Source organism: Procambarus clarkii, chromosome 12 (assembly GCF_040958095.1).
Source record: "Procambarus clarkii isolate CNS0578487 chromosome 12, FALCON_Pclarkii_2.0, whole genome shotgun sequence".
NCBI lineage: Eukaryota > Metazoa > Arthropoda > Malacostraca > Decapoda > Cambaridae > Procambarus > Procambarus clarkii.
In genome coordinates, this window is record NC_091161.1 from 14,335,527 (window position 1) to 14,363,356 (window position 27,830).

At 51.7% G+C, this 27,830-nt stretch overlaps 1 protein-coding gene across 1 annotated transcript in view; it reads left to right on the forward strand.

Moving 5' to 3' along the window:
* The first annotated feature begins 7,276 nt into the window (after positions 1-7,276).
* LOC123772869 (neuronal-specific septin-3) overlaps positions 7,277-27,830 on the forward strand; it is a 55,229-nt gene continuing 34,675 nt past the window's right edge. Inside the window, exon 1 of the mRNA XM_069323323.1 lies at positions 7,277-7,536. The gene's annotated coding sequence lies outside the window, so the exon portion shown is untranslated. The remainder of the gene's footprint in view (positions 7,537-27,830) is intronic.

The window sequence follows — 27,830 nt, forward strand, 5'->3', positions numbered from 1 at the left end:
CGAAGTCTTTCAAACCTTCCATCCTGTACTGGCTCTTCAAAATACTCATAATCCGCCCAAGTAAAACAGAAACAAGCAACACTTAGTGGGCAAGTCACAGGCTTAGGGCCCGCACAGGAATATCCCTGCAAAAAAAAAAAAATCTTTAGCAGGTATAAAACTTGAATTGTGCTGGTTCCCTAGTCATATTAGTGAAAGTGTGGGATGCCACCATTTACCCAGGCATGTAGGGGGAAGGAGTGAGGGGTGCCACCTGCTACTCCCAGCCTGTAGAAGGAATGTCAGGTGCCACACACCACCCCGGCTTGTAGCGGAAGGAGTGTGGAGTGCCACCCACTACCCTGCCCTGTAGTTGGAGGAGTGGGGTGCTACCCTACCATCCAGGAGAATGTGGATGGGGTGCCACCTGGCCTGTAAAGGAAGGAGTGTTGGGTGCCACCTGCCTCCCTAGTTTGTAACGGGAGGAATCTTATCTTAGGATGATTTCAGGGCTTAGCGTATCCCGCAGCCCAGTCCTCGACCAGGCCTCCTTTTTGTTACACACCTCCAGGAAGCAGCCTGTAACAGCTGTCCAACTCCCAGGTACCTATTTACTGCTAGGTAACAGGGACATCAGGGTGAAAGAAACTGCCCATTTGTTTCCACCTCCACCGGGGATCGAATCTGGAACCTCGGTACTACGAATCCGATGCACTGTCCACTCAGCTATCGGGTCAGAAATGATGGTGCCACTCAACACCATAGCCAGTAGGAGGAATAACAGATGCCACCCACCACCTGGCCTGTAGTGAGAGTAAGAGATGCCACTATAGTGGAAGGAGTGACGGGGGTGGCACCCACCATTTCGGCTTGTAGCAGTAGTAGTCTCCGTGGTGTAGTAGTAAGACACTCGCCTGGCGTTCCGCGAGCGCTTTGTCATGGGTTCGTATCCTAGCTGGGGAGAATTTACTGGGCACAAATCCTTAACTGTAGCCTCTGTTTAACCCAACAGTAAAATGGGTACTTGGTTGTAAAAACGATTCTTCATGGGGGTCGTATTCCAGGGACCATAGGATTAAGGACTTGCCCGAAACACTACACGTACTAGTGGCTGTACAAGAATGTAAGAACTTGTATATATCTTAAAAAAAAAAAAATAGTGCGGGGTGGCATCTCCATCCCCGGCTTGTAGCCGGAAGAGGGAGGGGTGCCACCCCTCAACCCTCGGTCTGTAGTGGGAGGTGTAATGGGTGCCACTGTCTACCCTCTGGCCTATAGCAGGAGTAGTGAGCAAGTAACCAACCAAGCCTGCCCGAAACGCTGCGCGTGCTAGTGGCTTTACAAGACTGTAATTACCATATTTGTATCCTCACATTCCTTATGTACATTCTTGTATATGCATAAATAAATAAATAAATAAATAAATAGTGAGGGGTACCATCCACCACAATGGCCTGTAGTGGGAGGACTTAGAGGTATCACCCGCCTCGGTGACCTGTAGCAGGAGTGAGGGTGCTACCTGCTATCCGGTATTTAGCAGGAGTGAGGGGGTGCCACCCTTCACCCCAGCCTGTAGCCGGATTGGCGAGGGGGTGCCACCCGCCTCCCCAACCAAGCCTTTTTAAATTAAATTTAAATTTTGCCCCAAGGGGCAAGTTTAATGGGCAGCGTCATTCATCCTGTGAGTGGACACACCGCCATAGTGACAGTATTGGGCAGCATCACTCATCCTGTGAGTGAACACACCGCCATAGTGACAGTATTGGGCAGCGCCACTCATCCTGTGAGTGAACACACCGCCATAGTGACAGTATTGGGCAGCGCCACTCATCCTGTGAGTGAACACACCGCCATAGTGACAGTATTGGGCAGCGCCACTCATCCTGTGAGTGAACACACCGCCATAGTGACAGTATTGGGCAGCGCCACTCATCCTGTGAGTGGACACACCGCCATAGTGACAATATTGGGCAGCGCCGCTCATCCTGTGAGTGGACACACCGCCATAGTGACAATATTGGGCAGCGCCGCTCATCCTGTGAGTGGACACACCGCCATAGCAGCATGTACAACACCCTCAATAGGAAGAAAACTCGCTGGGTTATTCATCCTGTCACTTGTACCCAGACACAGCTGAGACTTGCTTAACTGTCTCAAGTGAACAGCTTACCGAACAAGGTTATTAATATATATGTCAACCCCTAAAATTTACGTTATCTTGTGGGGTGCAAAATAGGGGAATCTTTTAAGAACAGTTAGCATATTTGACAAATAGTGTTTTCCTAACTCAAGCAATGTGGTCCTTATTATTCTACACATATTTCTAATGACTCTTAGTGTTCACATTTTCTCAGGTAGTGATTAAGGCGGTGTCCGTCACTCTCACCACCTACTCAATTTGTAGCCGTCTTGGTTATGAACTATTCAATATGGTCTCCTTCAGCAGCCAGCACATCTGCTCGTTCATTTAAACAGAGTCTAACATGGGAGGGTATCCACAGGAATTTGACTCTTCCCTGATTGGTTAGTATCTTCACAGCTCTTTTGATTTCAGCATCTATTGCAAGGATTTCTACCTGAATCTTACTAAGGCTTTGTGGTGCTGCTTTTGAATCAGCGCAGATCACTGCACCGTTAGTGTTTCTTGCAAGGAATCTTAATGCCTTAACAATGGCAGTTATTGTGTTGAAGAGGCATAGTTCTCAAGAAGCCTTTTCTTCATTTCCGTTTTGAAAGACATTATTCCCAATTACTGTGTATGCTGCACCAGCCCTGCCATTGACAGAATTAGATGACCCATCAGTGTAGATTTGATCTAATTCATTTCCGGCTTCTTGATAAATTTCCTCAAGATATTTGTGCCTCATTTCCTGTGGTATCATGTTGGACTTTAACGTTGCCATTTCGTTGTTAATAATCCTGCACGGGTCATCCTCCCAGGAAGGTAACCTCTCTACAGGCAGGAGCTCGCGGGCTTGTTCAAGCAGGTGAAGTTCTAAGAGGTAGCAGGGAAAGGGGAATTATCAGGGGTAAAGCGCCAAACCATTATGACTATCTAGCACTTGGAAGGAGTCAGGATAAGGATTTAGGATGGGACGGGGGAAAGGAATGGTGCCCAACCACTTTTTTACGTAGCAGACTGACCAGTGATGCCATTTTTTTTGTTTCCGTTTCCTCCTGTAGGTAACAAAGAACTATTTTTTTCTTGGCACTATCTTTGTAGTGGGGGTCTCCAGCTATCTTAATTGCAAGCCTAGCTTTCAGTTCCTTAATTCTGATTTTAACAGTGGGGAGAAACAGCTGGGTGCACATAGGCTGTGTACATAATTGTAAGCACGGCAATAGAGGCTCCATGCCCATTCCAGGTCATAGCTTTCAGTGCCCTGAGTCGATTTTTACATGTTCCTATGAGTTGGCTGAGCTCTTCTTTCTTTCCCTTGTTAGAGCCGACAGTGACGCCAAGGTACCGATAGTGGTCAACCCATTCAAGTGTTACACCATTAATTTGTAATTCTTCATTTTCTCCTCCCTTATGACGAGAGTATGCCTTTGTCTTGTTTGTGGTGAGAATGAAACGGAGCTCAACACACTTCCATGAGTTCATGGACTGTCCAATTTTTTTCCCAAGGTTGAAGCTTGTGTTCGGACATCATCTGCACATGCTGTCCCCCTTCCGCAAATACGATAATTGAAATTGCGTTCATAACTCTGTAGAATAGTGTGGGCTTAACACTCCTCCTCAGGTGGTATCGAGTTCTAAATCACTTGTCCTCGAGACTGCTCCGTTGAAGCATAATGGCTTTATGCAGGCGATGAGTCACAATAACGTGGCTGAAGTATGTTGACCAGACCACACACTAGAAATTGAAGGGACGACGACGTTTCGGTCCGTCCTGGACCATTCTCAAGTCGATTGTGACTCATTCTCAAGACAATCGACTTGAGAATGGTCCAGGACGGACCGAAACGTCGTCGTCCCTTCAATTTCTAGTGTGTGGTCTGGTCAACATAATGGCTTTCCTTCCTGTGAGGTGATCTTTAATCCATTTCATGAGTCTCTCATGTATGCAAACTCATCTAGGATCGCAATTCCTGGTGCTTTATCGACGGCTCCTTTCATGTCAGCGAATACAGAGTACTGTACTTAGTTATGCCCCGTGTAGTGTATGGAGCGTCACCCTCAGACCCGGCCTGTAGCGGGAGTGGTGCCACCCCGGCCTGTAGCGGGAGTGGTGCCACCCCGGCCTGTAGCAAGAGTGGTGCCACCCCGGCCTGTAGCGGGAGTGGTGCCACCCCGGCCTGTAGCGGGAGTGGTGCCACCCTGGCCTGTAGTGGGAGTGGTGCCACCCCGGCCTGTAGCAAGAGTGGTGCCACCCCGGCCTGTAGCGGGAGTGGTGCCACCCCGGCCTGCAGCAAGTGGTGCCACCCCGGCCTGTAGCGGGAGTGGTGCCACCCCGGCCTGTAGCAAGAGTAGTGCCTCCCTGGCCTGTAGCAGGAGTGGTGCCACCCCAGCCTGTAGCAAGTGGTGCCACCCCAGCCTGTAGCGGGAGTGGTGCCACCCCGGCCTGTAGCAAGAGTGGTGCCACCCCGGCCTGTAGCAGGAGTGGTGCCACCCCAGCCTGTAGCAAGTGGTGCCACCTCGGCCTGTAGCGGGAGTGGTGCCACCCCGGCCTGTAGCAAGAGTGGTGCCACCCCGGCCTGTAGCAGGAGTGGTGCCACCCCAGCCTGTAGCAAGTGGTGCCACCCCAGCCTGTAGCGGGAGTGGTGCCACCCCGGCCTGTAGCAATTGGTGCCACCTCGGCCTGTAGCGGGAGTGGTGCCACCCCGGCCTGTAGCGGGAGTGGTGCCACCCCGGCCTGTAGCGGGAGTGGTGCCACCCCGGCCTGTAGTGGGAGTGGTGCCACCCCGGCCTGTAGCGGGAGTGGTGCCACCCCGGCCTGTAGCGGGAGTGGTGCCACCCCGGCCTGTAGCGGGAGTGGTGCCACCCCGGCCTGTAGCAGGAGTGGTGCCACCCTGGCCTGTAGCGGGAGTGTTGCCACCCCGGCCTGTAGCAGGAGTGGTGCCACCCCGGCCTGTAGCGGGAGTGGTGCCACCCCGGCCTGTAGCAGGAGTGGTGCCACCCCGGCCTGTAGCGGGAGTGGTGCCACCCCGGCCTGTAGCGGGAGTGGTGCCACCCCGGCCTGTAGCGGGAGTGGTGCCACCCCGGCCTGTAGCGGGAGTGGTGCCACCCCGGCCTGTAGCAAGAGTGGTGCCACCCCGGCCTGTAGCACGAGGGGCGAGGAGGTGCCACCCCGGCCTGTAGCAAGTGGTGCCACCTCGGCCTGTAGCAGGAGTGGTGCCACCCCGGCCTGTAGCGGGAGTGGTGCCACCCCGGCCTGTAGCAGGAGTGGTGCCACCCCGGCCTGTAGCGGGAGTGGTGCCACCCCGGCCTGTAGCGGGAGTGGTGCCACCCTGGCCTGTAGCAAGAGTGGTGCCACCCCGGCCTGTAGCACGAGGGGCGAGGAGGTGCCACCCCGGCCTGTAGCAAGAGTGGTGCCACCCCGGCCTGTAGCGGGAGTGGTGCCACCCCGGCCTGTAGCGGGAGTGGTGCCACCCCGGCCTGTAGCAGGAGTGGTGCCACCCCGGCCTGTAGCAGGAGTGGTGCCACCCCGGCCTGTAGCGAGAGTGGTGCCACCCCGGCCTGTAGCGGGAGTGGTGCCACCCCGGCCTGTAGCGGGAGTGGTGCCACCCCGGCCTGAAGCAAGAGTGGTGCCACCCCGGCCTGTAGCAAGAGTGGTGCCACCCCGGCCTGTAGCAAGAGTGGTGCCACCCCGGCCTGTAGCAAGAGTGGTGCCACCCCGGCCTGTAGCGGGAGTGGTGCCACCCCGGCCTGTAGCGGGAGTGGTGCCACCCCGGCCTGTAGCGGGAGTGGTGCCACCCCGGCCTGTAGCGGGAGTGGTGCCACCCCGGCCTGTAGCGGGAGTGGTGCCACCCCGGCCTGTAGCGGGAGTGGTGCCACCCCGGCCTGTAGCAAGAGTGGTGCCACCCCGGCCTGTAGCACGAGGGGCGAGGAGGTGCCACCCCGGCCTGTAGCAAGTGGTGCCACCTCGGCCTGTAGCAGGAGTGGTGCCACCCCGGCCTGTAGCGGGAGTGGTGCCACCCCGGCCTGTAGCAGGAGTGGTGCCACCCCGGCCTGTAGCGGGAGTGGTGCCACCCCGGCCTGTAGCGGGAGTGGTGCCACCCTGGCCTGTAGCAAGAGTGGTGCCACCCCGGCCTGTAGCACGAGGGGCGAGGAGGTGCCACCCCGGCCTGTAGCAAGAGTGGTGCCACCCCGGCCTGTAGCGGGAGTGGTGCCACCCCGGCCTGTAGCGGGAGTGGTGCCACCCCGGCCTGTAGCAGGAGTGGTGCCACCCCGGCCTGTAGCAGGAGTGGTGCCACCCCGGCCTGTAGCGAGAGTGGTGCCACCCCGGCCTGTAGCGGGAGTGGTGCCACCCCGGCCTGTAGCGGGAGTGGTGCCACCCCGGCCTGAAGCAAGAGTGGTGCCACCCCGGCCTGTAGCAAGAGTGGTGCCACCCCGGCCTGTAGCAAGAGTGGTGCCACCCCGGCCTGTAGCAAGAGTGGTGCCACCCCGGCCTGTAGCGGGAGTGGTGCCACCCCGGCCTGTAGCGGGAGTGGTGCCACCCCGGCCTGTAGCGGGAGTGGTGCCACCCCGGCCTGTAGCGGGAGTGGTGCCACCCCGGCCTGTAGCGGGAGTGGTGCCACCCCGGCCTGTAGCAAGAGTGGTGCCACCCCGGCCTGTAGCAAGAGTGGTGCCACCCCGGCCTGTAGCAAGAGTGGTGCCACCCCGGCCTGTAGCAAGAGTGGTGCCACCCCGGCCTGTAGCAAGAGTGGTGCCACCCCGGCCTGTAGCAAGTGGTGCCACCCCGGCCTGTAGCGGGAGTGGTGCCACCCCGGCCTGTAGCGGGAGTGGTGCCACCCCGGCCTGTAGCGGGAGTGGTGCCACCCCGGCCTGTAGCGGGAGTGGTGCCACCCCGGCCTGTAGCGGGAGTGGTGCCACCCCGGCCTGTAGCGGGAGTGGTGCCACCCCGGCCTGTAGCAAGAGTGGTGCCACTCCGGCCTGTAGCGGGAGTGGTGCCACCCCAGCCTGTAGCAAGAGTGGTGCCACCCCGGCCTGTAGCAAGAGTGGTGCCACCCCGGCATGTAGCGGGAGTGGTGCCACCCCGGCCTGTAGCAAGAGTGGTGCCACCCCGGCCTGTAGCACGAGGGGCGAGGAGGTGCCACCCCGGCCTGTAGCAGGAGTGGTGCCACCCCGGCCTGTAGCAAGAGTGGTGCCACCCCGGCCTGTAGCACGAGGGGCGAGGAGGTGCCACCAGCCACCACCCAGCCAGGCGTCGCCTCAGTAGTGTTGTGACTGTGGTGGAGGACGGAGGTGTAGCGTGGTGCTGCATGACGCCAGTGAGGCCTGCTCCTAACTCCTGCCTCACTCTGCCTCGCCAGTGAGGGCCTCGCCTCATCCTCGGCTCCACCGACCTCCTCACCCACCTCATACATCCCTCATACAACTTTACGCTCAAGAAGGTAAGTGTAAAACAATGTTAATGTTTACCAGGCAACACAAGACTTGCTTGTGTTCTCTGTGGACGGTGTTGTGTCAACACTGTGGTTGACGTGGTGGTGGGTGACTCAACACTGTGGTTGACGTGGTGGTCGGTGACTCAACACTGTGGTTGACGTGGTGGTCGGTGACTCAACCCTGTGGTTGACGTGGTGGTGGGTGACTCAACACTGTGGTTGACGTGGTGGTGGGTGACTCAACCCTGTGGTTGACGTGGTGGTCGGTGACTCAACCTTGTGGTTGACGTGGTGGTCGGTGACTCAACCTTGTGGTTGACGTGGTGGTGGGTGACTCAACACTGTGGTTGACGTGGTGGTGGGTGACTCAACCTTGTGGTTGACGTGGTGGTCGGTGACTCAACCCTGTGGTTGACGTGGTGGTGGGTGACTCAACCTTGTGGTTGACGTGGTGGTCGGTGACTCAACCCTGTGGTTGACGTGGTGGTGGGTGACTCAACCTTGTGGTTGACGTGGTGGTCGGTGACTCAACCTTGTGGTTGACGTGGTGATGGGTGACAACCCTGTGGTTGACGTGGTGGTGGGTGACTCAACCCTGTGGTTGACGTGGTGGTGGGTGACTCAACCCTGTGGTTGACGTGGTGGTGGGTGACTCAACACTGTGGTTGACGTGGTGGTGGGTGACTCAACCCTGTGGTTGACGTGGTGGTGGGTGACTCAACCTTGTTGTTGACGTGGTGGTCGGTGACTCAACCTTGTGGTTGACGTGGTGATGGGTGACTCAACCTTGTTGTTGACGTGGTGGTGGGTGACTCAACCTTGTGGTTGACGTGGTGATGGGTGACTCAACCTTGTTGTTGACGTGGTGGTCGGTGACTCAACCTTGTGGTTGACGTGGTGATGGGTGACAACCCTGTGGTTGACGTGGTAATGGTGTTATATATAATATATATAAAACCACGTCAACCACAGGGTTTATATAATATATAAACCCTGTGGTTTATATATATAAACCATAGTTTATATATTTTAATATAAACCACATATATATATATATATATATATATATATATATATATATATATATGTGTGTGTGTGTGTATGGTGAATATGACCGAAAAAGTAATATCAATAATTCTAACACGATTTTTTTTTATTATTTCTTGCTTTTCTTCACTGTCGGTGTGAAGAATCTATATATGAGAAAGCTGCAGGAACACGCAAGCCGTAGATCACTAAGAACTCTTAATTAACCCGGCCAGGATTCGAACCCATGCCGTCCAGGATCACCCCCTAAACGTACACTAGACGATCATTGGCGCGGTGGTCACGGTACTGTGTACGTTTATGGGTGATCCTGGATGGCATGGGTTCGAATCCTGGCCGGGTCAATTAAGAGTTCTTAGTGATCTATGGCTTGCGTGTTCCTGCAGCTTTCTCACACACACATTATATATATATATATATATATATATATATATATATATATATATATATATATATATATATATATATATATTATATTATATAAACGCGTTTTCTGCTTAATTCGCCTTCATCAGAGCAAGATAAGAGTAGATTCAGCTACTGGGAATAAAAAGTTCCAAGTAGCACCGGCTATGGTGAGCCTGTAGTGTACTTACCTGGCACAGGAGCGGGGCAAGTAGCACGGGCTATGGTGAGCCTGTAGTGTACTTACCTGGCACAGGAGCGGGGCAAGTAGCACGGGCAATGGTGAGCCTGTAGTGTACTTACCTGGCACAGGAGCGGTGCAAGTAGCACGGGCTATGGTGAGCCCGTAGTGGACTTACCTGGCACAGGAGCGGGGCAAGTAGCACGGGCTATGGTGAGCCTGTAGTGTACTTACCTGGCACAGGAGCGGGGCAAGTAGCACGGGCTATGGTGAGCCTGTAGTGTACTTACCTGGCACAGGAGCGGGGCAAGTAGCACGGGCTATGGTGAGCCCGTAGTGGACTTACCTGGCACAGGAGCGGGGCAAGTAGCACGGGCTATGGTGAGCCTGTAGTGTACTTACCTGGCACAGGAGCGGGGCAAGTAGCACGGGCTATGGTGAGCCTGTAGTGTACTTACCTGGCACAGGAGCGGGGCAAGTAGCACGGGCTATGGTGAGCCTGTAGTGTACTTACCTGGCACAGGAGCGGTGCTGTAACTTGAGAGAGGGAAGCCTGGTGGCCAGACCTAATAACTATCCTCCAGGGATGCTGAATTCAGGAAAGGGGCAGGTCACCTGACCACCAAGAATTGGGGATGAAATATGGGGAAAATGGGGACGACAGAGGAGTAGGGAAGATTGAAATATGGATAAAGTTAACACAAATATTCCTTTCTCACGTAGTGGAATTAAGGGAGTCGACAAAAACATGTGGTTATTATGCGCACGCACACTATTTATGTAATATAAATATATATATAATATACATATAATATATATATAATATGAGAACAGCAGCAGGAGTGTGAGGGAGGGCGGCAGGCTAGGGTTAACAGTATGAGGCGGGAAGGAACAGGTTTGGTAATTGAGGAGCGGCCGCCACCAGCTGGGGTTGGTGGGGGGCCAGCCACCTCCCAACTGGGGTTGGTGGTGGGGGTGCAGCCACCCTCCCCCCAGCTAGGGTTGGTGGTGGTGGGGGGCAGTCCCCCCCCCCCCCCCAGCTGGGGTGGAGGGCAGTCACCCCCCAGCTGGGGTGGAGGGCAGTCACCCCCCAGCTGGGGTGGAGGGCAGTCACCCCCCAGCTGGGGTGGAGGGCAGTCACCCCCCAGCTGGGGTGGAGGGCAGTCACCCCCCAGCTGGGGTGGGTGGAGGGGGGCAGCCACCCCCAGCTGGGGTGGGTGTGAGGCCAGGCCCCCCCCCAGCTGGGGTTGGTGGTGGGGGTAGCCACCCCCCTAGCTGGGGGTCGTGGGGGGGCATTCATCCCCCAGGCTGGGGTGGAGAGCGACCACCAACTAGGATGAAGAGCGACCAGGAACAGGGGTGTGGGGCGGTTGTCAGCCAATAGGTATAAGGTTGAGGGAAAGGAGGAGACTGGGCGAGTATGGTAACAGTAGCCGCCAAGCCTAAGATACCAGGCTTGGTGCGGTGGCCGTAATTCCTACGTTATCATGTCGCGCCTCCTCTCTACACCCGTCACTCATTCCGTCCCCCTCTCTCCCCCACCCCCTTCTGTTCCTCCGTCCTCGTCCCGCAGGTCTGCCGCAGGACAGGACTGCTAGTGGCTCTTCCTGCAGGTCTGCCGCAGGACAGGACTGCTAGTGGCTCTTCCTGCAGGTCTGCCGCAGGACAGGACTGCTAGTGGCTCTTCCTGCAGGTCTGCCGCAGGACAGGACTGCTAGTGGCTCTTCCTGCAGCCTGCATTAACTTTGACTAATTTATAATTCAAATGAAGTCTTGCTTTTGCTTGCATTTGTACCCAGCTTCTTCCATATAATATTCATAGGGGATCCTTGTAGTACAGTCGGGGTTGTTCTTGACATACAATCGGTAGCTGCGTGTTCGAATCCCGGGCGAGGCAGAAATGATTGGGCGTGTTTCCTATCACCTTATGGATCTGTTCACCTAGCAGTCAATAGCTGCCCCAGTGTGGGGTATCCTGGGGCGGGTCAGTTGTTCGTCCATAGGGGGACGGAACTCGATATAAGCCAAACATGTATATATACACTGGCTGCCTGTCCCTCAACGCAATGAATTATAATAAATAATAATAGAAATAATTATACTTTATTATAAACTTGGTTCAAGGTTCCCTGTAGGGAAGTGCTTCTCAACCTAGGTTCAAGGTTCCCTGTAGGGAAGTGCTTCTCAACCTTTTTTGGACTCGCCGCCCTACTTTCTAATACTCGAAAGGCCTCCGACCCCCCACCACACGCACGCGCGCGCGCACACACACATTAGGAATTATTAGGAATGCATTAGGGGGTGATGTGGTGGAGGCTGACTCCATACACAGTTTCAAGTGTAGATATGATAGAGCCCAATAGGCTCAGGAATCTGTATACCTGTTGATTTGACGGTTGAGAGGCGGGACCAAAGAGCCAGAGCTCAACCCCCGCAAACACAACTAGGTGAGTACACACACACACAGGCACACACACACAGCTACGAGGAAAGGCTACTGGAGCTAAACCTCACGTCCCTGGATGACAGAGGAGTAAGGGAAGACATGCCAACCACCTAAAAAATTATCAGGGTGGACAAAGACAAACTATTTCGCACGGGTGGAACACGAACTAGGGGACACAGGTGGAAACTGAGTACCCAAATGAGCCACAGAGGCATTAGAAAGAACTTTTTCAGTGTCAGAGTAGTTAACAGGTGGAATGCATTAGCAAGTGATGTGGTGGAGGCTGACTCCATACAGAGTTTCAAGTGTAGATATGATTGAGCCCAATAGGCTCAGGAACCTGTACACCAGTTGAGAGGCGGGACCAGAGCCAGAGCTCAACCCCCGCAAGCACAACTAGGTGAGTACTGGCTGGACAGGGCCCACACGAGACAGATAAAGAAGGGTAGCTAAGGTCAGAGGGACAAGCTGACAGCTATCATGGAAGGTCAGGAAATGCCGCCACAACCTCCACCGACTCCCCCTCCCCTATCTCCTCCCACCCCCAACACACACATCAACCTTCCCCCTCACACTGCCACAGTCTAAGGATTGCCACAGTCCCAAGCCCTCTAATACTTTCTTCTAATACTAAATTATGAATATCTATCTCTCCACCCCTGCGCTCCAAAGAAAACAGATTTAGGCATTTTAAGTGGTCCAATAATTCAGATATTTTATAGAGTGGATTCTAGCAATATAGGATCTCTCCGTGCTCTTCAGATCCGCAATTTATCCGGCTCTGAATGGGGCTGTTAGTGTGCAACAATATTCCACCCTAGAGAGCACAAATTGTCTTGAAAGGTCATCATTGGTATGTCATCCCTTGTTTGGAAAGGTCCTTGTTATCCAACCTGTCATTTATCTTTGAGTCGTGACAGCTACTTTATGGTGGTCTGTAAAGGTAAGGTCTTCTGGCATTATTACTTCTAGTTCCTTTACATTGCTTTTTCGTTCTATAGTGTGACTTGATTCCGTTTTATATATGGTTTCCATTTTTATATTTTCAATATATTTTCCAAGGAGCGCAGGAGTTGGAACATATCTTTACTAATCATATTATTTTATATTACCCATTGTAAGACCTGATTTACATCAGATTGGAGGTTAGCTGTGTCTCCTTATAGTGTCTACTCTCATAAAAATCCTAGTGTCATCAGTAAACGATGATACTGTTACACTGGAGGGGGTCGTCACACTGGTGGGGGTCGTCACACTGGTGGGGGTCGTCACACTGGGGGGGTCGTCACACGGGGGGTCGTCACACTGGAGGGGTCGTCACGCTGAAGAGGTCGTCACACTGGACGGGTCGTCACACTGGACGGGTCGTCACACTGGTGGGGGTCGTCACACTGGAGGGGTCGTCACACTGGTGGGGTCGTCACACTGGACGGGTCGTCACACTGGAGGGGTCGTCACACTGGTGGGGTCGTCACGCTGAAGAGGTCGTCACACTGGTGGGGTCGTCACACTGGTGGGGGTCGTGACACTGGGTCAACAGCAACCTTTGCTCTGTCAATATTATCTGTCATTAGTGGCAAAACAGTTTGTGGACGTCATATGAGATTAATGGGCGCCTTAATTGATTGCAATAGAATTACTGAGAATTTGGAATATCTTGAGAATAACTTAAGTAGCTGTCACATTATCTATAATTTGGTTTGATTCATATGTATATATTATCAGGTATGCAAATTAGCTGTAAAATGTAGTAATATCCTCTCCTAAAATTTCCCACTAAAAATGGGGCGAATGAAGGTGCAGGTCTTAGTCCAATATTTTTTGGTATTGATACATTGTTGGAAGATTTAAGAGCCAGTAGAGCTCGCTCTTTTGTATTGGGAGTACTGAGGCCAAGATTTCCTGTTCTGCTGATGCTCTAGTTCTATTCGCACCCACTTCTAACACCCTAACAGTTTAAAGTCCAATTAATTACTTCTTCCAAAGTCTGCTAAGGTCGCCCCCACCCCGTCCCTAGATAGGTGAAACCCCGTCCCTTGCACACACAGTTCTGGCCATTGAACAGGTCCCAGTTGTTGAATGATATTTCACAACAAACTGCTTTTCAAATTAGCAATTTATCCCAGTTGTTTTGACAACCATTCAGCACCAGTACTGAGCCCCGGGAGAACTCCTTATACGACAGAATTCTCTCCCCTTTTGCTAATCATATCTAGTGCTAACTTGAATCTATTTATAAGTGCTTCACTTCTGCCCCCTTGCCAACACTATTCCCTCCAACAGAGGCTGACGATAGGCTTCTTCCCACTGACGGCCTAAATGTTCCACATCTGCAGACGGTGAGTCACAGTAACGTGGCTGAAGATATGACCAAACCCCACACCAGAAGATGAAGAGACGACGACGTTTCGGTCCGCCCTGAACCATTATTTATTATCAATCAACTTGATAATGGTCCAGGACGGATCGAAACGTCGTCGTCTCTGCACCTTCTGGTGTGTGATTTGTTCATCATGTTGTCTATCCTGTCTGCCGTGTGACCCACACGGGGAGTAAAAGGAATCCCGAGATCCTCTGCAGATAAGATCCAGGTATACACCAGCCCCAGGTGTACGAGTATCTCTGGAACAAGAGCCCTATCTACACATCTTATCTGAGAATCCCCAACAACCAATATGTTACTACCTTTCCTGTTTAGCCTCACCGTTTACCCACCCTCCTGCAGCCACGCTTGAAATGTTCTCTGTATCAAATGTCAGGGTAGCAGCGACCTCCCCTTCAAGCACTCCTCCTCCAGTGCAGAAGTTTCCACAACAGGTACCAAAGGCCTCTTCATCCTCCCCTCTGAGGCCCTTAGCCTTGGACATAAACAAACTCGTTCTTTTCACAGGATTACCGAAGCTTCATGCTGTTGCTACGTAGTTCCGCTTCTACTTGACTTCTTCCAGGACAGGTTGGAGAGGGAAGGGGAGGGTGGAGAGGGACAGGAAGGGGGAGAGAGAGGGAAGGTTACTGTTAGATAAAGCCGGGTTCCAACTTCTGTTTCAAATAAGCTAGGATCTAACTTATCCTACTTTGAACAACAATTATAAACATCCTAGCCCGCCCATATAAGAGGGTGCCCCCAGAGCCCCTGTCCACAGCTTCTGCTCCTGGCTGTTCATCACCGGATATCCACTCTTGATATGCTTATCTCCTGTGGTCACCCCAGCTCTCTGGTACACCTCCCAGCCTGTACATCAGTGGTGGTTAATGTTAGTGCTACTGGATGGTAGTAATGGTTAATGGTAGTATGTGTGGACGCTAGTACTGGTTAATGGTAGTGTGTGTGGATGGTAGTACTGGTTAATGATAGTGCTAGTGGACTGTAGTAATAGTTAATGGTAGTGTGTGTGGATGGTAGTACTGGTTAAATGGTAGTGTGTGTGGTGTTACAGAGTTCAGCCTGCATTCCCCTATTCCCGCATATAAGTCATATTTCCATATTTGTACATATCTAAAAGTAGTTTAGTGATATTTATAACACTTGAAGGGAAGTAAGAAGCTGCAGTTAAAAGAAATATCGATTTTAAGTTTAATTGGGGTGAGGCTAGGAGACGACTCCATCATCAAATATGGCGGAGCAACTTGTGAGAGAGGAGAGCTTTCCCGCTCCGGGCGAACCCCCAGTGCATGCTGGGTACAGCATCAGGTGTGGCGTGATTGGTCGGTGGCGGGGGGACTTGGCCAGGTTGACCAATGGCGTCGCGCCCTGGGCGTGACGTAGCACGTCAGGCGCCCTGCGGAGGAAGGCGGGAAATCTGAGTCACTTGCTTTTCAAGGGTCCTGCTGAGTGGAAGCGTGCTCAAGCGTGTTCCCGTTCTGGAGAGGTATAGGCCTCCAGAGAGTAAATTTAATCAGCTACCGTGTGCTAACGAAGAGGGAGACCTGTCGACTCCCGAGGGAGTATGAGGTAGAGCTGGACGGTGGAACCTAAGGCTCGGTGTCGACGGCACTCCTGGGGTGGACAGCGCTTCGGGTTCGTAGTCCTGAGATTCCGGGTTCGATCCCCGGTGGGGGCGGAGACAAATGGGCAAAATGTTTCTTTTACCCTGATGTCCCTAGCAGTAAATAGGTAGCTGGGAATTAGACAGCTGTTACGGCTGCTTCCGGGCGAGAGGGGGGTAAGGTAAGAAAAAGGAGGCCTGGTCGAGGACCGGGCCGCGGGGACGCTAAAGCCCCGAAATCATCTCAAGATAACGACTGTTGACATCTTAACTGCACAGAACCACTTGTTAGTCCTTCAAGGCGGGTTATCGTAGTGTCACCTCTTTTCTTACTTGGTTGATATCCTCTTTCTTGAATTTCAGATAAGTAATAAGTTCTGCCCGAAACGCTGCGCGTACTAGTGGCTTTACAAGATTGTAATTATCATATTATGTATCCTCACAATCCCAATGTACCTTCTTGTATATATATAAATAAAATAAATAAACTTATAATATATCTATGACAACCCGGTCATAGGGAGCCGGTCGGCCAAGCGGACAGCAAGCTGGACTTGTGATCCTGTGGTCCCGGGTTCGATCCCAGGCGCCGGCGAGAAACAATGGGCAGAGTTTCTTTCACCCTATGCCTCTGTTACCTAGCAGTAAAATAGGTACCTGGGTGTTAGTCAGCTGTCACGGGCTGCTTCCTGGGGGTGGAGGCCTGGTCGAGGACCGGGCCGCGGGGACACTAAAAGCCCCGAAATCATCTCAAGATAACCTCAAGATAACCCGAGTGTTATCTGTTGTAACACAAGAGGAAGTAAGTAATTATCAAAAGGCACCAAACCGGGAAGGCTATGTATCTTGAGGTTATCTTGAGGTTATCTTGAGGTTATCTTGAGACGATTTCGGGGCTTTTTAGTGTCCCCGCGGCGCGGTCCTCGACCAGGCCTCCACCCCCAGGAAGCAGCCCGTGACAGCTGACTAACACCCAGGTACCTATTTTACTGCTAGGTAACAGGGGCATAGGGTGAAAGAAACTCTGCCCATTGTTTCTCGCCGGCGCCTGGGATCGAACCCAGGACCACAGGATCACAAGTCCAGCGTGCTGTCCGCTCGGCCGACCGGCTCCAAATTATGTAGGATAACCAGAGGGCGCTAAATATCACCAAGGATACCAATACCAGAACAAAAACGCATAAGGCGAATGATATCAAAAGTTTTCCGAATTGTCATTATTTGTTGGCTTAACTAACTGGGCTACTGGGAGTTAGGCAACTGTTGTGGGGTTACGCAACCCTGGCACAAGGATTACGAGGGCCAAGCGCTGTCCACTCAGCCACAGGCCCCTGGGTGGAGCTCGAGCCCTGTTATCCTGCATCTCTCGTCTCACCTCCCCCTTCAAGGCAGGATAACCCCGCTCCCAACACACCTCCCCCTTCAAGGCAGGATAACCCCGCTCCCAACACACCTCCCCCTTCAAGGCAGGATAACCCCGCTCCCAACACACCTCCCCCTTCAAGGCAGGATAACCCCGCTCCCAACACACACACACACACCCCCCCTTCAAGGCAGGATAACCCCGCTCCCAACACACACACACACACACACACACCCTTCAAGGCAGGATAACCCCACCCTGGTCACACCTCATAACCTCACCCCAGACACCCAGTATGAGGTGAGAGAGAGAGAGTGGACGGGGCAGTATGACAATAGGACAATGAGTGTCTACTCATCCTAGCTGCCAGACCCGTGTTAAACTCATCATCTTGTTACTCACCATTTTCTTGGTGTAGTCTTTGTTAGAAGCAGGTGTGGGGCACAGTGCCGTACTGTCTACTGTGCGACACAGTCTCCCCTGTCTACTGTGCGACACAGTCTCCCCTGCCTACTGTGCGACAGTCTCCCCTGCCTACTGTGCGACACAGTCTCCCCTGTCTACTGTGCGGCACAGTCTCCCCTGTCTACTGTGCGACACAGTCTTCCCTGTCTACTGTGCGACACAGTCTCCCCTGTCTACTGTGCGACACAGTCTCCCCTGTCTACTGTGCGACACAGTCTCCCCTGTCTACTGTGCGGCACAGTCTCTCCTGTGTACCTACAGAGCCCCCTACTGTATAAAAACTACACCTGACACCTCATGACCATCTATATGTATATAAAATAAGGTACCTGTCTGTCTGTCCATAGAAGGGGCAGGCCAGAGGCTTGGCCTGGCCCGTCCCAACTCCCACACATGAACCATGTGTGGCCGGAGAATGCCACAGGCCGGTCAAACTCGGTACTAGTGCCACAGTTTAAGAAATATCAGCACCTAACCGCACCCCCCTCTCCTATGCAATTTATATGGAGAGACGAGGGAGGGAATAGGGGGGGGAGAGAGATGAGACAGAAGCTTGAGAGAGAGGAGAAGGGAAGGGAGGGAGACCCGGGCAGAGCCGGGTATTCCCACAAGTACAGTATACTGGACATATAATGATCCTGTACATCACTAAGTGGATAATTCAAGCAGTTCAGTGTTGAGGACGCATCATGCTTTATAATTGCTTCTGTGTACAATTATACGTCTAGGGTGTTGGAGTGTGTGTGTGTGTGTGTGTGTGTGTGTGTGTGTGTGTGTGTGTGTGTGTGTGTGTGTGTGTGTGTGTGTGTGTGTGTGTGTGTGTGTTCACCTAGTTGTGCTTGCGGGGATTGAGTTCTGCTCTTTCGGCCCGCCTCTCAACTGTCAACCAACTGTTCCTATTTTTCACAAACACACACACACACACACAGGAAGCAGTGTTTGAGTGCGTGTGTGTGTGTGTACTCACCTAATTGTACTCACCTAATTGTGCTTGCGAGGGTTGAGCTCTGGCTCTTTGGTCCCGCCTCTCAACTGTCAATCAACAGGTGTACAGATTCCTGAGCCTACTGGGCTCTATCATATCTGTGTGTGTGTGTGTGTGTGTGTGTGTGTGAGAACCATCAGCGTGCAGTAAGAGCTACTAGGCAACATGAGGGTGTGGGAGTCACGCTAATATCCTGCGACTCATGCCGTCTCACACACTCATTTACCGCCTCACTTAGTAAAAGCATGCACATGCTCACAACTTATGTACACAGATGCTTGCTAGTGGCAACAATTACAGAGTTGAGACAACCTTGGGTTTGTGAGGAGCCTAGATGAGCCCCCTAGGTGGTGTCGCCACTCCCTGCCTGGCTGACTGGGTCCTCACTGACCACTCCCACACACACACACACACACACACACACACACACACACACACACACACACACACACACACACACACACACACACACACACGTTCTTCACCCTGAATGCCCCTGTTACCTAGCAGTAAATAGGTACCTGGGAGTTAGTCAGCTGTCACGGGCTGCTTCCTGGGGTGTGTGTGTGTGTGTATAGTGTGGAAAAAAAAGTAGTTAGTAAACAGTTGATTGACAGTTGAGAGGCGGGCCGAAAGAGCAAAGCTCAACCCCCGTAAAAACAACTAGTAAACACACGTACGTACGTACGTTAGCTAAGCTAAGCTTACTCTCTCCTGTCACACACTCACAGCTAGCTCCCTGACAAGTGGGAGCCAGCTTAGCTTAGCTGCCAACATCCACCCATCATGTCAGCAAGGAGGACAGCCTGTCTGCTTTCATACCTCTCACTCTATTTCTCACTTCTAAATCTCCCTTCACCTATACCTCTCCCCCAAACAAAAAGCCTCTCTCCGCCCCCCTCCCACAGACCACTCCCTCCCAGAGGTCAAGAAACAGGTGTGTGTGTGTGGGAGGACCCAGCAACATGTGGAGGCACACGCCCGACGCAAGAGCCTCGCCAACAACAGGTGGGTGACTATGATAACTTAAACACACACAAAGGTGCCGTCGCGACGCCCTGAGTGGTTACTTGTAATGTTCCACCTTCAATACTGCTAGACACTCGCCTTGCCTCAGCAGAATTACCTGAAATAACACGCATACCGCCAACATACGGTGTACACAAAGACACAGTCAAACAGCAAGATTAATGGAACAGTGTCAAAACACTTGGAACGTACTCAAGGTACATATCATAAACTGGACACACGGAGGATTCTGGAAGGCCGGGTCCCAAAAATGACCACTCATTGCTCATATATACCCAATGTCTACAGCTGTACAAGCTGCCGGAGCTACGATGTGGTAGGAACACGCTACACACGATGTGGTAGGAACACGCTACACACGATGTGGTAGGAACACGCTACACACGATGTGGTAGGAAGTGTAGAATACACCCAGTGAACAGAAGAGGTTACTGCCCGAAACGCTTTACGTAATAGTGGCTTTAGGCATTGTATGTACTAGTTCTATCTATAAATCCATCAACGTTTTGTATCTCACCTTGAATGTACTTTACCTGAATAAATATTTGTATTTGTAGGTGGTGTAGACACAATCAGTGAACACTGCATGAACAAAAATAATCTGTGTACCTAGAGGAGATCTGGAGTGGGTTTCTGGGAGTTCTACTTCTCCAAGAAGCTAATATATAAGTTTCTGCAGGACGTGCAAGACCAATCAGGCTGTAGCGAACATCTTTGGTCTGCCGGTCACTCCAAACAACAGCCTCTTGCAAGCTTGGGGAGAAGTAAGTACTCCCAGAACCGTCTTCAGGTAAGCTCCAGATACTCCCCAAGCCCGGCCCGAGGCCAGGCTCGACTTGTGGTCACTTGGTCCAACAGGCTGTTGCTAGGAGCGGTCCGCAGACCCACCACAGCCTGGTAGGTCTACTTGTTTTTGCTGGAATGTGTCTAATTTGTCTTTAAACACATCGTTTTTCTTTGGGAATATTTCTTGTGGTTGCTGGGCTTCGTTCAGTGCTCTCTGATTATGCCTATGGCACCTCTACTCTTCACTAGACCTATTCTGCACTTCCTTCCATATCGTTTGCTCCAGTATGTTATTATTTTGCTGTGCAGATTTTGGACTTGGCATTCCAGTATCTACCATATGCTTCCATATGTATATTGTGTGATACTCTTTAGAAACTTGACGTGAGTGTTAAGTACAATTTGAAAACTTTGAGATGGTTCCAATGATTTAGGTGCTTTATCTTGTCTATGTGTGCCGTATAGGTTCTCTGTATTTCCTTCTGTTTCAAAAATTTCTTCTGCTCTCAAGGGGGAAGTGATTACCAAGCAATACTCGAGACAGGACAACACAGGAGAGTCTCCGTGGTGTAGTGGTAAGACACTCGCCTGGCGTTCCGCGAGCGCTATGTCATGGGTTCGTATCCTGGCCGGGGAGGATTTACTGGGCGCAATTCCTTAACTGTAGCCTCTGTTTAACGCAACAGTAAAATGTGTACTTGGATGAAAAAACGATTCTTCGCGGCAGGGGATCGTATTCCAGGGACCATAGGATTAAGGACCTGCCCGAAACGCTACGCGTACTAGTGGCTCTACAAGCATTGTGGTTGAATTCTTGGGTTCGAAGGTTCTCATAATCTATGTTATCATTTTCCTGGCTGACGCTATATTTACTTGGTTATCCTCACTAAACGTTAGGTCGAATGTTATCATTAATCCCAGATCCTTTACATGTTGTTTCCCTTCTGTTGGGATATTCTATTGTCTTGTTTTTAGCTTGAGTTCTTCATTTTTAACGATATCTAAGAATCTGGAATTTATCACTGATAAACATCATGTTATTTTACATTGCTCAGTCGAAAACATTGTTGATATCAGATTGAATTTGTCTTCTACAGAGGTAATTTTCATATCGCCTTCAAAGGATAACATGAAGCTGTGCCGGGTTTTTGTATATATGTGGTTATCTTGAGATGATTTCGGGGCTTTAGTGTCCCCGCGGCCCGGTCCTCGACCAGGCCTCCACCCCCAGGAAGCAGCCCGTGACAGCTGACTAACTCCCAGGTACTTATTTACTGCTAGGTAACAGGGGCATTCAGGGTGAAAGAAAGTTTTGCCCATTTGTTTCTGCCTCGTGCGGGAATCGAACCCACGCCACAGAATTACGAGTCCTGCGCGCTATCCACCAGGCTACGAGGCCCCTAAAGTGAGGGGCCTCGTGACATTCTCATGTCATGTGACATGAGAATGAGGAAAATCATAGGTGCTTTAAAAAAAAGCATATAGATTGACTGTGACTTGATTTTGTTTGATTCACTGTTGCACTGCTTTCTTTTTTTTTTTTTTTTTTTTTTTTTGAGATATATACAAGAGTTGTTACATTCTTGTACAGCCACTAGTACGCGTAGCGTTTCGGGCAAGTCCTTAATCCTATGGTCCCTGGAATACGATCCCCTGCCGCGAAGAATCGTTTTTTCATCCAAGTACACATTTTACTGTTGCGTTAAACAGAGGCTACAGTTAAGGATTTGCGCCCAGTAAATCCTCCCCGGCCAGGATACGAACCCATGACATAGCGCTCGCGGAACGCCAGGCGAGTGTCTTACCACTACACCACGGAGACTGCTTTCTTTCTGTTTGATGAAACTGCTTTATGTGAAGTTGGCGTCACCTACGACATACTCCATGCACTGTGTGGGGTGTCTGGGAGTCCTGGAGTGACCACAAGTCGAGTCCTGTTCAACAGGTAAAGTACTGTTGAATAGGACTATACCTGTTCAACAAGTCGTTTCTAAGTGGGGTGTTGCCCACACAATGGAAACAAGGCAATACCTGTTCCCATACCTCGTATGGGAACCTCGTAGGGGCCTCGTAGCCTGGTGGATAGCGCGCAGGACTCGTAATTCTGTGGCGCGGATTCGATTCCCGCACGAGGCAGAAACAAATGGGCAAAGTTTCTTTCATCCTGTATGCCCCTGTTACCTAGCAGTAAATAGGTACCTGGGTGTTAGTCAGCTGTCACGGGCTGCTTCCTGGGGGTGGAGGCCTGGTCGAAGACCGGGCCGCGGGGACACGAAAGCCCCGAAATCATCTCAAGATAACCTCTCAAGATATACCGAAGCCCAATGACCCTAGCAATTACAGACCTATCAGTCTCGTGGCATGCACATGCAAGACCTGCATGAAGCGAACACCGACCTGCATGAAGCGAGACCTACGCTCTACCGTCCAGCCCAAGTGGTTGGATTATCTCCAATCGACTGTTGCACAAAATAGGCAGGCTAGGGGGAGGGTCATTGTGCACTGATCATTCAAAAGCCTTAGTACAAAAAATATTACAAAGCCTTAGTAAAAATCGGACAGAAAACCTTGCGATAGTCGCTGAAATCAAGAGAGCTGTGAGAGTACTAACCAATCAGGGAAGAGTGGTCAAATTCCTGTGGATCCCATGTTGCCATCTGTGGGAATGAACGAGCAGATGTGCTGGCTGCTGAAGGCGCTGAAGGAGACCATATCGAATACTTCACACCCGAGACAGATGTATTATCAGCCAACATCACCGTGACAAGGTAACTGAGGAAAGTAGGATAAAAGAACAATTCAGTCAATCTACCCTGAAACAACATGGTTGCAGCTGGCAATCCCAATCATTATGGACGAAGAGGAGGTGGCCGCGGGAGAGAATCAGTAACAGCGAGAATCCGTCTTGAAAACAAAAATCCATGGCGATTCGGAATGGAAACAACAGTCGAGCAGTCGAGTTGCAGAATCTGTGGTGAGAGTGACGGACACCGCCTTGACAATTACCTGAGAGAAGGGTGAACTCAGGATTAGGGACGGGACGGGGGGAAGGAATGGTGCCCAACCACTTGTGGACGGTCGGGGATCGAACACCGACCTGCATGAAGCGAGACCTACGCTCTACCGTCCAGCCCAAGTGGTTGGATAACTACTTGAGAGAATGTGAATATCTAAGAGACACTAGAAATATGTGTAGAATAATAACCACCACATTGTTTGAGTTAAGAAAACACTTTGTCAAATATGCTAACTGTTCTTAAAAGATTCCCCCATTGGGCGCCCGCAAGATTAAGTAAATTTTAGGGGTTAACAAATGTTAATTTTCTTATTTGATGACCTGTTCACTTGAGACAGTTAAGCAAGTCCCAGCTGTGTCTGGGTACAAGTGACAGGATGAACAACCCAGCGGGTTTTCTTCCTATTGGGGAGTGTTGTACATGCTGCTATGACGGTGTGTCCACTCACAGGATGAGTGGCGCTGCCCAATACTGTCACTATGGCGGTGTGTCCACTCACAGGATGAGTGGCGCTGCCCAATACTGTCACTATGGCGGTGTGTCCACTCACAGGATGAGTGGCGCTGCCCAATACTGTCACTATGGCGGTGTGTTCACTCACAGGATGAGTGGCGCTGCCCAATACTGTCACTATGGCGGTGTGTTCACTCACAGGATGAGTGGCGCTGCCCAATACTGTCACTATGGCGGTGTGTTCACTCACAGGATGAGTGACGCTGCCCAATACTGTCACTATGGCGGTGTGTCCACTCACAGGATGAGTGGCGCTGCCCAATACTGTCACTATGGCGGTGTGTTCACTCACAGGATGAGTGACGCTGCCCAATACTGTCACTATGGCGGTGTGTTCACTCACATGATGAGTGGCGCTGCCCAATACTGTCACTATGGCGGTGTGTCCACTCACAGGATGAGTGGCGCTGCCCAATACTGTCACTATGGCGGTGTGTCCACTCACAGGATGAGTGGTGCTGCCCAATACTGTCACTATGGCGGTGTGTCCACTCACAGGATGAGTGACCCTGCCCAATACTGTCACTATGGCGGTGTCCACTCACAGGATGAGTGGCGCTGCCCAATACTGTCACTATGGCGGTGTGTTCACTCACAGGATGAGTGGCGCTGCCCAATACTGTCACTATGGCGGTGTCCACTCACAGGATGAGTGGCGCTGCCCAATACTGTCACTATGGCGGTGTGTCCACTCACAGGATGAGTGACGCTGCCCAATACTGTCACTATGGCGGTGTCCACTCACAGGATGAGTGGCGCTGCCCAATACTGTCACTATGGCGGTGTGTTCACTCACAGGATGAGTGGCGCTGCCCAATACTGTCACTATGGCGGTGTCCACTCACAGGATGAGTGACGCTGCCCAATACTGTCACTATGGCGGTGTGTCCACTCACAGGATGAGTGGCGCTGCCCAATACTGTCACTATGGCGGTGTGTCCACTCACAGGATGAGTGACGCTGCCCAATACTGTCACTATGGCGGTGTGTCCACTCACAGGATGAGTGACGCTGCCCAATACTGTCACTATGGCGGTGTGTCCACTCACAGGATGAGTGACGCTGCCCAATACTGTCACTATGGCGGTGTGTCCACTCACAGGATGAGTGGCGCTGCCCAATACTGTCACTATGGCGGTGTGTTCACTCACAGGATGAGTGACGCTGCCCAATACTGTCACTATGGTGGTCTGTCCACTCACAGGATGAGTGGCGCTGCCCAATACTGTCACTATGGCGGTGTGTCCACTCACAGGATGAGTGGCGCTGCCCAATACTGTCACTATGGCGGTGAGTCCACTCACAGGATGAGTGACGCTGCCCAATACTGTCACTATGGCGGTGTGTCCACTCACAGGATGAGTGGCGCTGCCCAATACTGTCACTATGGCGGTGTGTCCACTCACAGGATGAGTGGCGCTGCCCAATACTGTCACTATGGCGGTGTGTCCACTCACAGGATGAGTGACGCTGCCCAATACTGTCACTATGGCGGTGTGTCCACTCACAGGATGAGTGGCGCTGCCCAATACTGTCACTATGGCGGTGTGTCCACTCACAGGATGAGTGGCGCTGCCCAATACTGTCACTATGGCGGTGTGTCCACTCACAGGATGAGTGACGCTGCCCAATACTGTCACTATGGCGGTGTGTCCACTCACAGGATGAGTGGCGCTGCCCAATACTGTCACTATGGCGGTGTGTCCACTCACAGGATGAGTGGCGCTGCCCAATACTGTCACTATGGCGGTGTGTCCACTCACAGGATGAGTGGCGCTGCCCAATACTGTCACTATGGCGGTGTGTCCACTCACAGGATGAGTGACGCTGCCCAATACTGTCACTATGGCGGTGTGTTCACTCACAGGATGAGTGGCGCTGCCCAATACTGTCACTATGGCGGTGTGTTCACTCACAGGATGAGTGACGCTGCCCAATACTGTCACTATGGTGGTGTGTCCACTCACAGGATGAGTGGCGCTGCCCAATACTGTCACTATGGCGGTGTGTCCACTCACAGGATGAGTGGCGCTGCCCAATACTGTCACTATGGTGGTGTGTCCACTCACAGGATGAGTGGCGCTGCCCAATACTGTCACTATGGCGGTGTGTCCACTCACAGGACGAGTGACGCTGGCCAATACTGTCACTATGGTGGTGTGTCCACTCACAGGATGAGTGGCGCTGCCCAATACTGTCACTATGGCGGTGTGTCCACTCACAGGATGAGTGGCGCTGCCCAATACTGTCACTATGGTGGTGTGTCCACTCACAGGATGAGTGACGCTGCCCAATACTGTCACTATGGCGGTGTGTCCACTCACAGGATGAGTGGCGCTGCCCAATACTGTCACTATGGCGGTGTCCACTCACAGGATGAGTGACGCTGCCCAATAAACTCGCCCTTCGGGACAAAATCAAATAAAAACAACATTTAAGGCGAGAGAGATATGACGAAAGAGAGAGGGAAGAGTAAGAGTGAGAAGGAGAGAGGGAAGAGTAAGAGTGAGAAGGAGAGAGGGAAGAGTAAGAGTGAGAAGGAGAGAGGGAAGAGTAAGAGCTGGGACATGTGAGAGTAGAGACGCCGTGGCCAGCCCCAGGAAGACGTAACCTAACACTGTGTGTGGGGCCTCGCTCGCCAAACCCTCCTTTTAACAACTCTCTCTTAATAAACACAATTGTCTACAAGTTTTTCCTCGCCGTGGTTACGTCCTTTACAACAGTATTGTTCCTGTCTGGTAACAATCTCTTTGGAAGTGTTGCTAGTCTAGAGATTTTACCCCAATTCACTTTGCGTGTAAACACCCGAAAATTAGACAAAGTTCAGAAAGTTGGTAGTTGCTCATTTGACGACGGCCGCTGCTCCTATCTCGCTACTACGGTTTCGATAGACTCAGGAACCTGTACACCAGTAGATTGGCGGACGAGAGGCGGGACCAAAGAGCCGAGAGCTCAACACCCGCAAGCACAACTAGGTGAGTACGTACGTACACACACACACACACACACACACACACACACACACACACACACACACACACACACACACACACACACACACACACACACACACACACACACACACACGCACGAAAGCACTGGACCTCTCGCATTCCTCTCACGTAGACCAGAACACGATTTTTGTTATAATTCACACGAAACAGAATGATGTAAGTCAAACCTCTTATGCTGAATATTAAAACTTATGCATAACATTGTATCTCATTTACATACGCTGCTTCTCTCTAGCTAGGGAGCAACAAATGAGAGGGTGGGCTCCCTGTATCACTATATAATACAGGCTCCCTGTATCACTGTATGATACAGGCTCCCCGTATCACTATATGATACATGGCCCCCTGTATCACTGTATGCAATTTTACATTGCATAAATGAACTTTATGCAATTTTATATGCGCTTCCTCGGCTTTTTCGACAGCTGCATTTCTTTACAAATGGTTGGCTCGCAGTGGTGGCTGAAATTCAATATTGGCTCTTTCTTATATCTAGCAGTTAAGAGTAAAAGTTTTGCTGGGTTCCCAGCCATATTGGAGTTATCTCGAAGGAAGTTGACAACACCGTCACTAAGGAGGCTGTGTTGACCAGACCACACACTAGAAGGTGAAGGGACGACGACGTTTCGGTCCGTCCTGGACCATTCTCAAGTCGATTGAGAACGGTCCAGGACGGACCTCTCAATTGACTCGAGAATGGTCCAGGATGGACCGAAACGTCGTCGTCCCTTCACTTTCTAGTGTGTGGTCTGGTCAACACACTTCAGCCACGTTATTGTGACTCCTCGCCTGCACAGATCATCTGTGCTTGCCACGTCTTTCGGGAAGGGATTGATTAGTTGGATATCTACTCAGTCATTCATTCAGCCATCCACGACCAGTGGCCGAGTCGTTGGGATGGAGTTACAAGTGACACTGCGAGCACCTCAGAGTGACCTTTCACTACACACAGAGATCACACTAATGTGATGCATCAAATGAACAAATCCACAAGGGCCGTGACGAGGATTCGAACCCGAATCACAACGGGGGGAGTTGTGTAAAACCCTGGTTTGTGCCTCGG